Source organism: Molossus molossus, unplaced genomic scaffold, assembly GCF_014108415.1.
Source record: "Molossus molossus isolate mMolMol1 unplaced genomic scaffold, mMolMol1.p scaffold_m16_p_10, whole genome shotgun sequence".
Lineage (NCBI taxonomy): Eukaryota > Metazoa > Chordata > Mammalia > Chiroptera > Molossidae > Molossus > Molossus molossus.
In genome coordinates, this window is record NW_023425345.1 from 41531203 (window position 1) to 41546003 (window position 14801).

General features: G+C 35.1%; 1 non-coding gene across 1 annotated transcript; it reads right to left on the reverse strand.

The window, feature by feature from the left end:
• Positions 1 to 802: 802 nt before the first annotated feature.
• On the reverse strand, positions 803 to 909 carry LOC118624940. The gene has a single exon (XR_004958576.1). It is a non-coding gene; the product is annotated as a U6 spliceosomal RNA (small nuclear RNA).
• Positions 910 to 14801: the final 13892 nt, after the last annotated feature.

Sequence of the window (14801 nt, forward strand, 5' to 3'; positions counted from 1 at the left end):
TGAAAATTCTGCTGCATATGATATCTGAAATTTTGTTGCCTACATTTTCTTCTAGAATTTTTATGGACTCATGAGTCATATTTAAGTCTTTTATCCATTTTGAGTTTATTCTTGTGTATGGTGTAAGTTGATGGTCTAGTTTCTTTTTTTTGCATGTAGCTCTCCAATTTTCCCAGCACCATTTATTAAAGAAGCTGTTTATACTCCACTGTATGCTCTTGCCCCCTTTGTCAAATATTAATTGAGCATAATGTCTTGGGTCTATTTCTGGGTTCTCTGTTCTGTTCCACTGGTCTATATGCCTGTTCTTGTGCCAGTACCAGGCTGTTTTGATTACAGTGGCTTTTTAGTATAACCTGAAATCTGGTAATGTGATCCCTCCCACTTTGTTCTCTTTTATCAAGATTGCTGTGGCTATTCGAGGACTTTTTTGGTTCCATATGAACTTTTGAAGTATTTATTCTAGTTCTGTGAAGTACATTTTTGGTGTTTTGATGGGGATTGGATTGAATCTATAGATTGCTTTGGGTAGTATGAACATTTTAATGTTAATTCTTCCAATCCATGAACAAGGTATGTACTTCCACTTTTTTATATCTTTCTCTATTTCTTATTATCAATGACCTGTAGTTTTCTGCAAATAGGTCTTTTATTTCTTTGGTTAAGTTTATTCCTAGGTATCTTAATTTTTTTGCCACAATGGTAAATGGGATTGTTTTTTTAGTTTCTTTTTCTGTTACTTCATCATTGGTGTATAAGAATGCCATCGATTTTTAAATTTTTTTTTTTCAAAGTAAAATTTAAAAATATGGAATGCTTCACGAATTTACCTGTCATCCTTGCGCAGGGGCCATGCTAATCTTCTCTGTATCATTCCAATTTTAGCATATGTTCTGCCGAAGTGAGCACACCACTAAAGCGAGCACGTTAATTTTGTATCCTGCTACTTTGCCAAATTATTTTATTAAGTCTAGTAGATTTTTGATGGAGTCTTTGGGGTTTTCTACGTATAGTATCATGTCATCTGCAAATATATAATGACAGTTTCACTTCCTCCTTTCCAATTTTGATCCCTTTTATTTTTTTCTCATGTCTGATTGCTGTGGCTAAGACTTCCAGTACTATGTTAAATAAGAGTGGCAAAAGTGGGCATCCTTGTCTTGTTCTTGTTCTTAAGGGAAATGCTTTTAATTTTTGCCCATTGAGTATGATGTTGGCTGTAGGTCTTTTTTATATGGCCTTTATTATATTGAGATATGATCCTTCTATTCCCAGCTTGCTGAGCGTTTTTATCAGAAATGGGTGTTGGATTTTGTCTCATGCTTTTTCAGTATCTATTGATATGATCATATGATTTTTATCTTTCATTTTGTTTATGTGGTGTATCACATTTATTGATTTGTGAATATTGTGCCAACCTTGCATCCCTGGGATGAATCCCACTTGGTCATGGTGAATAATTTTTTTGATGCATTGTTGAATTTGATTTCCTAGTATTTTGTTCAGGATTTTGGCATCATTGTTCATCAAGGATATTGGTCTGTAGTTTTCTTTCTTTGTAGTGTTTTTTTCTGGTTTTGGAATTAGAATTATGCAGGCCTCATAAAACAAGTTTGGAAGTCTTTCTTCTTCTTGAATTTTTTGAAATAGTTTGAGGAGAATGGGTATTACTTCTTCTTTGAATGTTCGGTGAAATTCCCCCATGAAGCCATCCGGGCCTGGGCTTTTGTTTGCTGGGAGAGCCTTGATTACATCTTCAATATCTTTTTGTTATTGGTCTGTTCAAGTTTTCTATCTTTTCCAGGTTCAGTTTGGGGAGACTATGTGTTTCTAGAAATTTTTCCTTTTCGCTTAGATTGTCGAATTCATTGCCGTATAATTGTTGATAATATTTGTTAACAATCCTTTGTATTTCTGTAGTATCAGTTATTATTTCTCCTCTTTCATTTCTGATTTTGTGTATTTGGGTTCTCTTTGTTTCTTGATGAGTCTAGCTAAGGGTCCCTCAATCTTTTTTATCTTTTCAAAGAACCAGCTCTTTGTTTCATTGATCCTTTAAATTGTTTTTATAGTTTGATCTTTTTAAATAGTAAAGGCTAGAAATAATGAGGCAACTCCACTTCGTTAAAAACTCCTTTGCTCGTTTTTTAGCTGTAAATTGAAATAGGTTTAAATTTTTTGGAATTGCTCCCATGAAGTTCTTACTTAGATTTTGCTTTTTACCTCTTCGTCTTGATATTATCTGTCAAAAAAAAAAAAAAAAAAAAGTGCCTAAAGGCAAATGATGAAACTGAACAATTAAAGCAAAGAAAACACATAGTCTAAATAATCATATGGCCAATAAAAATAATATTTTCTTTCCTTTTCAAGAGCATTTAACTGTTGACATTTTTAAACATCTAGTATCTTATTAGAGTCTCGCATCAACAGGTAATGGTGTAAATAATGAAATGGCAAACCAGATTTCCAGTTTACTTTTCTAAATACTTGAAATGAGCTTTCTTTGTCAATCATTTCATGAAATAGCCATGTACTCATTTTGTTTCTACTGCATTTTCAAAATAACTAAATAACTACATATGTTATGCATTGGAGATAATGAATAGAAACTGTATTATTAGTAATGCAGTGATAGGCACAGGGTATTTCACAGGGGTGAAAAGTGAAGCACACAGCCAGCAAGGACAATTCAAGTTTGAACTTGGGCAGTTTAGCTACCTGCTGTATACGTAGCCGTTCACACTGCCTCCCAGAAAGCAGCACAGCCCTTCATCACACCACTTCAGAAGGCATCACTGTTTCCCAGAATATACTGTATATGGAACAAAATACATAGTTTGTCATGTTTCTTGCTCCATGTTACAAACAATAATAAAATGAGGTCTTTTAAAAATGACGAGGAAAAAAGTATCTCAACAGTGTATTTTAATTAGGACAAGGACGACTTTAATTGTCAATATTAATGATGATGAAATGATATGGTTCCATTACCTAGAGTAATAAAATAAATTTTTGAAGAAAATGTTATTTCAATAGACAACCATTGTTCCTAGCTGATTCATGAGTGTGACGTGTCTGTGGAGTAACGAAAGAAGATATTCTCAATGCTCCTAACTTGCTTGGAGCTCTGCCTTTTGTTTTTTCTTTCTGATAAATAATTACTGAAAAAGACTCCAAATTTATTTAATATCCACTTTCATGTTATGTTCTGATTTCAAATGTATAAAAAAGTAAGATTTACCGGAAAAATCCAATCACATTAAATATCATTTATTATACCTTTAAAATTCATGCAGGTAGTCTGATCTGATTCTTGCATAGATCCAAATGGGTGTCAGAGAAACCAATGTTAGTAAAAATAATATGATGAAACCATCTCAATCTCATACTTAAATTTAGTAGATAACATTTCAGGTTTCTTTTCAACATTTTCCTGACTAACCAAACATCACTGGAGAAAGAATTAAAGTAGAAGCATGAAGCTGAGGATTAGTTTCACACACTGGTAGGTGAACTGTTGATATTACATTCTAATTATATCCACATCAAAATTCAGAAAGAAAAGAAAAGGCCTCTAATCTTCCATTTTAAAAAATATATATTTTAGGGAAATATAATTTTCTTTTAAACTTTTTTATATATAATCTTTACTTTTTTATTTTTATCTCTAATATGATAGCTGTATATATTGATAACTTAATAAGTGCTTATAACTAAATGTTGAGCAATTTGTAAATTTAATTCATTTAATATTTTCAAAACTCTATGCTATAGCCACAGTGCTTGTAGTTTAAAAAAAAAATTATAAAATTTTTCAGAAAATTGGGGATAAAAGTGAAATTTCCCAGTCCAGTTAAAAATGTCTATGATAAACCTACAAGTAATGTCATATTTATTGATTAAATACTTAACTCATTTCCTTTAGGGCCAAATCAGTTTTACCATTTTCACTATTATATTCAATGCTGTACTTGGGGGAGGGGGTAGCTATGATTAAATATACAGAGAAATGTTGGTCATGGATTGGCAAACAGTTTTTTTAAATGCCAGATAGTAAATATTTGGGGCTCCACAGGCCATAATTATGGTCTACAATGCATTCAGCCCTTGTGTAGACAACCATAGAAAATATATAAATAAATGAGCATGTCTATGTGCCAATAAAACTTTTTTTCCAGAAACAAGCAGTGGGCCAAATTTGTTCCACATGCCACAATTTGCCAACTCCTGATCTGAGGAACCTGCAAAGCAACTATTCAGCTAGTAAGTAAATGTATCAAGGTCACAGATTAAAATCATTAAATTAAAATTTGTTGTATTTCAAAATGATAGGAGAAAACAATGGAAAGTTGTAAGAATTGTTATTAATGGGCATTAAGAATATAAAATACACAGGAATACATTTAATAATTTTTAAAAGGTAATTTTTATTCCATTTTTATTAGCTAGATGACTAAATATGTTTAAGGTATCAGTTCTCCCCAAATTGATTTATAAATCTGTTACAACTCCAAACAAAAATCCAGAGGAATTTAAAATATAGAAATGGGCAAGCTATATATAAATTATTTAATTGAAACCCAATGGACCTAGAATAGCCAAAACAATATTCAAAAAGAATTTACACTACCTGACTTTAAGAATTGCTATAAAACTTCTAATCAAAACAGTATGATATAAGCATAGGTTAATAGATTGAAGGAACAAGATAAAGAGTCCAAAAATAGACCCACACATATATGACCAATTGTTTTTTAGAAGACCCTAAAGTGATTCAACAAATAATGCTGGAACACTTTATCCATATGGAAAAAATAAGAATAAAAAAGACCCCAGTGTATATAAACATTAATTCTAGATGTCTTATAAGTCTAGACATAGAAGCTACATATGTAATGCTTCTAGAATAAAATGTAGATTACCTTTATGATTTGGGGATAAACAAGCATTGTTTTTTGGACAGGACCCAGAAGGCAATAACCATAAAATAAAAACAATAAATAAATTAGACTGCCAAAATTACAAACATCTGCCTATCAAAAGACACTGTTAAGAAAATGAATAGGCAAGCCGTGGATTGGGAGAAAATATTTACACTACATAAATCTGACAAAGGATTTATATTGAGAACTTCTATAACAGGAAGCATTTTTTATTTTTTTATTTTTATTTATTTTTTATCCTCACCCGAGGATATTTTTCCATTTTTTTTGTACAGATAGAGTGGGAGGGAGAGAGAGGAAGGGAGAGAGAGAGAGAAACATCGACGTGAAGGGACACATCGAGTGGCTGCCACCCGCATGACCAACCAGGGCCGGGGACAAACTGCAACCGAAGTACGTGCCCTTAGCGGGAACCGAACCCGGGTCTCTCCGGACTGCAGGCCGACGCTCTAACCGCTGAGCCAAACTGCCCAGGGCAGGAAGGATTTTTTAAAAGAGCTTAAGAACTGAATACCTAGTTCACAAAAGAAGATACATGGATATAAGTTAGTAAGTGCATAATAATACTCAGTATCATCAGTCACCAGGGAAATAAAAATTAAACACATAATGAAATACTGTAACACATACTAGAAAAGCTAAAATTAAAACAATATCAAGTAGTTTATGAGGTTGTAGAACAACTGGAACTTTCATACATTGCCAGTAGGAGTGCAAAATTGTAAAATAATTTGGGAAAATAGTTTCATAATTTCTAATGGAGTTAAACATATATATCCCATGGCTCAGCAATTCGTCTCCAAAGTTTGCACCCAAGGAAAATGAAAATGAATTGTTTATAAAAGCTTTACAGAGAGCTACCTAAATGTTGGGAAAAGGATTGTTTAAATATGCAATGAACTATTAGTGGTAATGAAAAAGAATGAACTAATGTACTGATACACACAAACATGGATTAATTTCATAGACACATTATGCAAAAGGAAGCCAGACACAGAGCAAAAACTGGAAACAGAAAAATTAACATATGGTGAAAAAATTCAGAAAGGGTAATGAGAGAACTTTTTAGAGTGAAGGAAATAATCTACATCTTGATAGGATGTGAGTGACATAAGTCTGCTTATTTGTCAAAACCTATCAAATTGGACACACAACATTTGTGCATTTTCACTGTATGTAAATATTATCACACAACAAAATAACTGGCAATAAATACTGAACTCTAGTTTTAAGTTTTATTGTTCACAGTGGTATTCTATACAGATATGGAAAAAACAAATATTAAAATACTAAACTGTGGCCCTGGCCGGTTTGGCTCAGCGGTTAGAGCATCGGCCTGCGGTCCGGAGAGACCCGGGTTCGGTTCCCGCTAAGGGCACGCTTCGGTTGCAGTTTGTCCCTGGCCCTGGTTGGTCGTGCGGGTGGCAGCCACTCGATGTGTCCCTTTCACATCGATGTTTCTCTCTCTCTCTCTCTTCCTCTCTCTCCCTCCCACTCTATCTGTACAAAAAATGGCAAAATGTCCTCGGGTGAGGATTAAAAAAAAAAAAGAAGAAAGTTCTAAAATACTAAACTGTGGATTTGTATTAGAATTATATCAGCATGTACTTATGACTTTTAATATATTGAATATAGAAATATATAATTTATACAAATATGTGGAAAAACACCTCTCTAGATATACCATTTTCTTAGCTCTGTCTAGAAGCAATGACATTCCAATTGCAATGTGTATGCCTTAAATATTGTTTAGTTTCTAATTTATTTCTCTGTTGAAAGGAACCAAGGCCACATAAAGGACTGAGTCAGGGGAAATCTAAATTGAGCTTGGAACATCCTGTTACAACAGAAAGTAAAACGTGCACCCAAAACAAAACAAAACGAAACGATGAAGCCGTGATAAAGGGACATAGACAGTTGGAAGGGATCCCTACTGGCCAGATCTTGAATAATTTGAAGATGAAGATAAATAATAATAGTAAGTATAATCTAGTTCATAAAATAATAATTAATTAGCACATATGTATATAGGTAAGGTAAGTAGATAAATAAGAGGAAGTGGAAATTTCTTCCCTATAGTAGAATGAATATTTTTTTAAAATATGTTCTTATTGATTTTTTAGAGAGAAAGGAAGGGAGAGAAAGATAGAAACATCAATGTGAGAGAGAAACACTGATCGGCTGCCTCCTGCACGCCCCCTACTGGGGATGGAGCCTGCAACCCAGGCATGTGCCCTGACAGGGAATTGAACCAGGACCCCTCAGTCCCTGGAACAATGATCAATCCACTGAGTAACCCCAGCTGGGTTAGTAGTATGAATATTAATAAATATTTAACACACAGTTAAGTTGGAAAATCATCAATGGATGATAAAAGTAGTGAGTGAAAATTTGCTTATACACAGGAAATGTGCATCATCTCATATTATCTTCACACATATAATTTATTAATAAAAAGAATAAAGGGGAAATTTGCAATAGGGAAGCCTGGCAGTAACTCTTTTCACCAAGAAATCAAAGCTAATACAACAAATTTGTGGGAAATTGACACAGGCCTCTTTAGATGATGAATTGAAAAGATCCTAGTCTTATCTAAGTGATATTCCTCACTCCCCCCCCCCCAAAATGCATAACTGATCCTAAAACAAAATCAAATAATGATCAGTAACATTGCACAATGTCTTGAATACCTAAAAAATACCAAGGTCACCGAGACAAAGAAAGCTGAGGAACTATTCCACATTAAAAGAGACTGAAGAAATTTGATAACTACATGTAATATATGACCCTGAGTGGAATTCTCTTTTGAAGAGAAAAAAATTCCAGAAAGAATATTATTTGGACAATTGAATAAAATGGAATATGGAATCTGGATTGGAAAACAGTAATGCACTGCTGTTAAATCTATACTCTGGTTATATTAGAGAATGTAATTTTCTTAGGAAAAATGCACTAAAGGTTTTCAGGGATGAAGGTGCATAATATCTCCAAATTACTCTCAAATTTCAAAAAACATATGCAGAAAGGTAGATGTTTATAAAGAAAATGATGAAACAACTGACACCATGTGAACCATTGATAAATCTGGGAGTTCCTTGTACTGTTCTTGTAGCTGCTATGTGAGTTGGAAATTATATGAAAATAAAAAGCTTTTCTCATTTTTAGCTAGGGGAAGCAAGGATTAGATGTTTTTTAAGGTGTCTTCTAAGCTCCTAACTTTTACTTTCTTTGGGGTCCTTCCCTCAAGTCTAATGGGGAGAATTTCTGGCAGCCCCACGGAACCTCCACTCTGGCTACTACTGATTGAACCTGCTGAAGTCATCTGACCCAAACTAAGTCACTGTGATTTTTTTCCCACCAGCTACTTTAAAAATAAGACTAAATGATTAATAACTAAGAAAAAAAAAACGCATGCTTTGTTCCCACAGTTCTCTTTTCCCAGAGTAACACTCAGTCTCTCTCTCTCTCTCTCTCTGCACCTTAATCATAATTGGTTTATCTGAATGGCTCAATAGTGACACTCTGACCATCATTCCTTAGTTTTCTTTGAGTAGAATTAATACCTTGCACACAAATGACTTCTTACCTTATCTTTTCCTCCATAGTGTAAATTTCCTGGGGGACTCTGTCCCTGCAGGGGTGAGACCTGTATCTCTTTAATTCAAGAGAAAAAGTATTAGGAATCCCAGTTGGACTTAAATTCAACTTACATTCTACCGACATTCTCTGGAAATAGGCTGATATTTTTGTCTGTATCTGTCTGATTCCTACATCTGTAAAACTGGTTCAGAACCCATGGGGGGAAAGGGTGTGATTAATTATCACCCTCCAACTGCAACCACTGCCAGGCAGTCTCCGCAGGGTGGCTGGGAAAGCAGCCCACGGGGAGAGAGATGACGCAGGCTTGGAAATATAAGCATTGATGAATAGCTCTTTAGTTTCTTATTCTGGTTCCTTCTTCAATGCCAGTTACATTTGCCTCTCTTTTTGGATCCCAAAAAGCACGCATATTTCTTCAGAATAAATCCACTTTGGGAGTTAGACTAGGATTCAAAGAGTCTGAACTGGTTCCAGGCATTATTCTTTCTGACAACATGGAAAATTCTTAGATATATATCTACAATACATTCTACAATAATGGATATTTTACTTATGGTTGCTAGAAATCCTAGTCTTATATTTTTCTAAGAGACCTTTAAACCTTGATACCACAGAATAAGACACCATTTGGGGGCAGGCTGATTATAACCTTGTACTCCAATGTGGATGTTCCCAGTAAAACCTCAAAAATGAAGCTTGGCCAGTGTGGCTCAGTGGATTGAATGCCATCCCATGAACTGAGAGGTCCCAATTTGATTCCCGGTCAGGGCCATGCTGGGGTTGAGGGCTTGATCTCTGGTGTGGTGGGGGTGGGGGCATGCGGGAGGCAGCCCATTGATGTTTCTCTCTCACATCAATGTTTCTATCTTTCTCTCCCTTTCTCTCTCTCTAAAAAATCAATAAAAGCACATCTCTAAAAAACGAAATAAAGAAACAGAATACCAAGAGACGAATGCTACAGACTGGACTTCTGCTGGTGAAATCGGGATCCTTTGTCTTAACCACACTGTCCTTAGTTCTAAAAGTTGAGGTGGAAGGAATATACTTCAAACAGGTTAGAAACAAAACAACCCGCCCGCCAGTGATGGTACTAGAGTCACTGTAGCAGAATGATGATAAAGTGATTGTAACTCAGTTAAGAATTTGAAATAGGGAACTGACTGACATGAGACAATGTTCTCTTACGTCAGTTCTGAGATCGCCTTGGTAGAGTTAGAGGACATGAAATCACTTGAGCTGACTAGATTCTCCTTCCCAGGTATTTAAATGATAGTTAACATTCAGGCTTTTTTATTACAGTGAAACATATGCTACCCACTCAAAGTCCCTGTCAGAAACGTCTGCACTGGACTTGCCAAATAACAGTGCTGTCCACAGACAAAGTCATTTAGAACAAGTGGAGAAAAGAATATTTTCAATTGACACGCAAGTTTGTAACTGAAACAAGTTAGGCAGGGAAGGGAGTGAAAATGCGGTTACTCTACCTGACAACAGACGTTGAATTTAGGAATCAGTGGGCTTTTAGTTTCCAGTCTGATATATAGGGAGCTCATAAGTCACCACTCCATTGTAACAAGTAACAAGCTAAACAAACTGAAAAATAAAATCTACAGCTTTTTTTAGTTCTTTCAGAAAAGTGAGGCCACGGGACAAACTGCTGCCTCCAAAATTGAGAGACAGACAGGGGGATACAGAAAATCACGACTTGCTGAAGCAGAAACGCATGAACAGAAATGTCTGCAGGAACCAGTGCTGGGGTAGGGAGACCTAGACTGTAATGGTCAAATGGCTGAGGGCTCGGTGTAGAGAACTGTGAGAATGGAAAGCTCTTGGGGGACCCAGTCATAGAGGGCTCCACACTTTTGTGAGTTTTACCTCTAGGAGCCCTTCCAGGTCCTCACAGTGAGATCAGAGAAAATCCTCTTGTGTTTCTTCAGGGGGAGGGGACCAGAAACTATTTAAAAATATGCCAGAGCATTCTGTTCTACTTTAAAAGGACTTTTCTCAGGGGAAGCTATTTTATCAAAGCCTAACCAGGTGAAGTTTTACCAGACACAAACCAACCTTGAAAGGAACCAGAGGGGGGAAACCTTACATATAGAGGAATAAAGATGAGATTACAATTGACTTTCCTTAGAAACTGGGCAAGCAAGAAGGGAATTAAGTGAAATATTTAGAGTTGATAGAAAAACCCCACCAACCTAGAATTCTGTATCCTGTGAAATAATCCTTCATACATAAAGGAGGAAAAGAAAAGTTTCTCAGACAAATAAAACTGAATCTGTGTTGCCTGTAGACTTGCCTGGCAAAAACTGGGATCTACAGAAAGAAAGCGTATTGGAGAAGGAATAGGAAAAATGAAATAAAAACTTTTATTTTTCTTATTTTTAATTATTCTAACAATTGCCTACCCTTAAAATAACAATAGCATATATGCTTATATATGGTTGAGTGTGAATATGTACAAATGAGGACAATAGTGATGCAAGGGCAGGAGAGAGAGAGATTGTTGTCACAAGGTACTCATATTACTATAAATTTTGTCACAGAGTAGCTATAAAATGGCAATAATAGTTGTAGTGTTTAAATACCTTTACTTTTAAGTCAATTTTACACATTTATCATCTTGTTTTCTTCTTACAGAAATGTAAAGATTCTTGTTTCATTTTATACATTGTGAAAATGACAAAACTTCAATGTCCAGTACACTAATGGATTAAAGCCAAAGCATACATTTCCTAATGCCACCTTAGGGACCATTCCATGCAGCTATTTTAAAACAAACAAACAAACAAACAAACAAACAAAAAAAAAAACTTTCTAAAATAATTAAAGTAACAAAACTTAAAAATAAATTCTTCCTCCCAGGGCCTAAATTTCTGAAACCAATCAGAGGTTTTTCTTTTTCAGACAGCATTAATTTACAATAGGTCATATAATTTCCATTCCATCTGCAAAAAATTGCTCAAAAAAGACTTCATAAACCCTGTGATCATTTTGTGAAACAGAGAAGGGGAAGAGCTAAAGAGAAAAAGAGAAGAAAGGGTAACAGAAATATCTTTAGTACAAAAGTTTATGTAATAAAATCTTATTTACAGAAAGGGATGATCTTGGGGTAGGGGTGGCACATGAAAAGGGGAAAGTGGAGGAGTTAAGGAGAAAGTTAAGATGGTTAATCTAGACATCACACCAAGAAAATAGTGACTTCCTCAATACTATGGTAGAGTTGCTAATGTATAATGTCACACTAAGCTTCAAAACCTGCTAAGATTTCAAATTGAGATTATCTCAAGAGGATAGAAGTGAGATTTGATGATAGGTCTAGGGTGAGTATTAAAAACGGTGGTTTCTTAAACAAGTGAAATCATATGGTACTTGTTTTTCTCTGACTGGCTTCTTTCACTTAGCATAATACTCTCCAGGTCCCTCCATGTTGTCTCAAAGGGTAAGAGATCTTTCTTTCTTACAACTGCATAGTATTTCATTGTGGGAGCAGGGAGGGGAGGGTCAATGGGGAAAAAAGGGGGAACATCTGTAATAGTTTCAACAATAGAGATAAAACAACAACAACAACAAAACGGTGGTTTCTAACCACCACCACCAGGACTCCTGAACCCAAATATTGGCCATATTGCATTGTCTCTTTTGTCATTGAAGTATAATCTGAAATATCAACAATAATGGAAAGTATGATTTATTAAGTAGGAAAATTCTAACATACTTTCATTGTACAAAATAAGAACAGCTTCTAAAAATTGAAGACATTCACCTTCAAAAAGAGGCAACAAGTTTATTATGTAAACCTGAGGACTCAGTGTAGGAACTGCATTTCTAGTATAAAGAACAGACAACCATACTTTTTTTAAAAAAAGCATGTCTCTTCAGGTCATTATAGAAAAAAAAATGGATAATTTTTTTTCAGATAATAATGCAACTGCTATTCTATATTGAGCCTTACATTAGAGTCCACTTTGCTGAGAATATCACAAACATTATGCTGTTAACCATATGCACAGATGGGTTTGAAGCTGGTTGCTACTTGCTACCCAGAAGGTTGAGAGACTGGAGCAATATAGGCCACTGTTTGACCCCAGATGAGATCTAGTTCTAGCAAAGACTCCTTCCCCGTCACAGCAGGAGTTAGGTAGGTGTTAACTTTGAAATCATTATGCACCTTCCTATCCAGCTTTAAATGAAGGGAGAACCCTGGTAGCTCATTTTAAAATACAGTGAACTGATCCTGTGTAACAGAAATTGTAGTGGGGAGTTGTAACGTAAAGGTGTCCTTATCCAAACAGATTTCTCTTGACAACTCAGCTACCTGTGGTCATGTCAGAGAGGCACACACTGCTGAGGACTTGGAGGCTGGTCTGGCTGCTGCTGAGGCTAAACACCGGCTGAATGTGGGTGGGAGGGGCAGTGTCTCCAGAAGGTAACTCCCTTTGCCGGCCACAGAGGGGAGAGCAAGTCCTGTAGAAACAAATGGTTCATATGAGAGAAACAACGTAACTTAAGATATAGTGTCTCTTACTGTAATAGCAAATGTATTACCCAGAAAAAAATTATAAAATTAGAACATAGAGTCTATTTTAAATGTTTCTCTTTGCTCTCTGTTATTTTGTTTTTATGTATGTGGTTAATAGTTATTTTGCTATTGTAGTGAATATTTTGGGGGGACCAAGTTACCCTCATTTAATGGTAAAATTATTTGATGTAACCAAAGGAAGTAGTTCCATGGCATTATTATTACTTTTAGTTTTATATTCTCAAAGACACACTCCTAAATTACTCATTCTACTAAAGATTTGAAACAAAACAAAAAATAAGGTGGTAATTTATCCAGAATAAAGGAAATTGTCTCCAAAACATATTTCACTCTTTTACTCTTTCACTCCACTGACCTATTTCAATCTTTCAATCACTGATGAAAATAATATAATTAATATTTTATTTCTCTTATCACCTCATATTCTTTGGGCTGTACTGCAAATATACAGAACCCAGAATGTGTCCTTGCACAAGTGATGCTGGATGACATGTAGTGAATTCAACCTTTTCTTGTCAGAACATTAACCTTCAAACTGTAAGGCCTGATGTCTTCCCAGGCTGAGAGAGCCCTCCAAATGCTTTTCTGGGGCCACAGAACACTCCAAAGTGAAGAGTAAGAAAATGGGTAGCCTGAACTTTCCTCTAAGCATAGAATTTGATACAAGAGTGTTTGTCACAAATATACATTTTAAAATATTATATTTAAAATATATACAATCAACATAAATGATCGATGGAGGTAAAACAAATTATGTTCCAGTGACTAATGTGAAACATTTTTAAAAGATTTTATCACCCCAATTATAAATGCATTATCAATAATACTAATAACCAATGTTGTAAGCCACTTCATTATTTGTTCCTTTAGAAACTTTAATTTATGTACAGTTGTTCTCTACTGAGGCCAAAGTCTAAAGGAAATTGATCAACTACAACGAGAAGGATGTAGCATTAATAGCAAGTTAACTTTTCTATAGAGAAAACTAGCAAATCAGCTGTAGAAAAAATGAATGATATTGATCTCTATTTCTAAAATATCTACTTATTGTTAAACATGAAAAGATCCAAAACTCTTCTTTACAGGTCTGATTTCTGATTGCTACTTTAAGGGAGTTACCATTGATAAGCAACACTTATTTCTACACTTTACCCAGTTTCCCCTATATGACAAATTTCTTTGTGACGGAGTAATTATGAAATCAACAACATTGGAAAGTTTTGATAGAGGTGGAATTAAAAATAGACAGCAGGTCATATTTAATTCATAGGATTTCAAGAACCTCGGAGAGACTTTTTGATTCATCAATGGAACTTTAGACAATTTGCTAATATTTGAAGTTCCACAAGACAATATAAATTCTTTGTTTCAAGAGGTCATCCTCCAGTAAAATACAAATGCCTCTAAAGAAAGTGCCTTTAAGCTTAACAGTCACTTATTTCCGTGTTAATAGGGGTAGTAGTTTTTGCCAACAAGTTTTCAGGGTAGGAGAAAGGAAAGAGCATCCATAGTGTCTGAGAGTGGAACTGCCAAGGACACCGGGAAAACGGGACTAAAAGGTGCACACACATGCAAAAGATTTAAGGGCACACATACACAACGTAGTACTCCGAGAGAAGCTATTCTTATATCAAACTCCAGGGTGATCCTGTTAAAAAAACAAACAACTAACTGCCTGGCTACCCTTCTGCAAACTTAACTAAGTCCCAGCA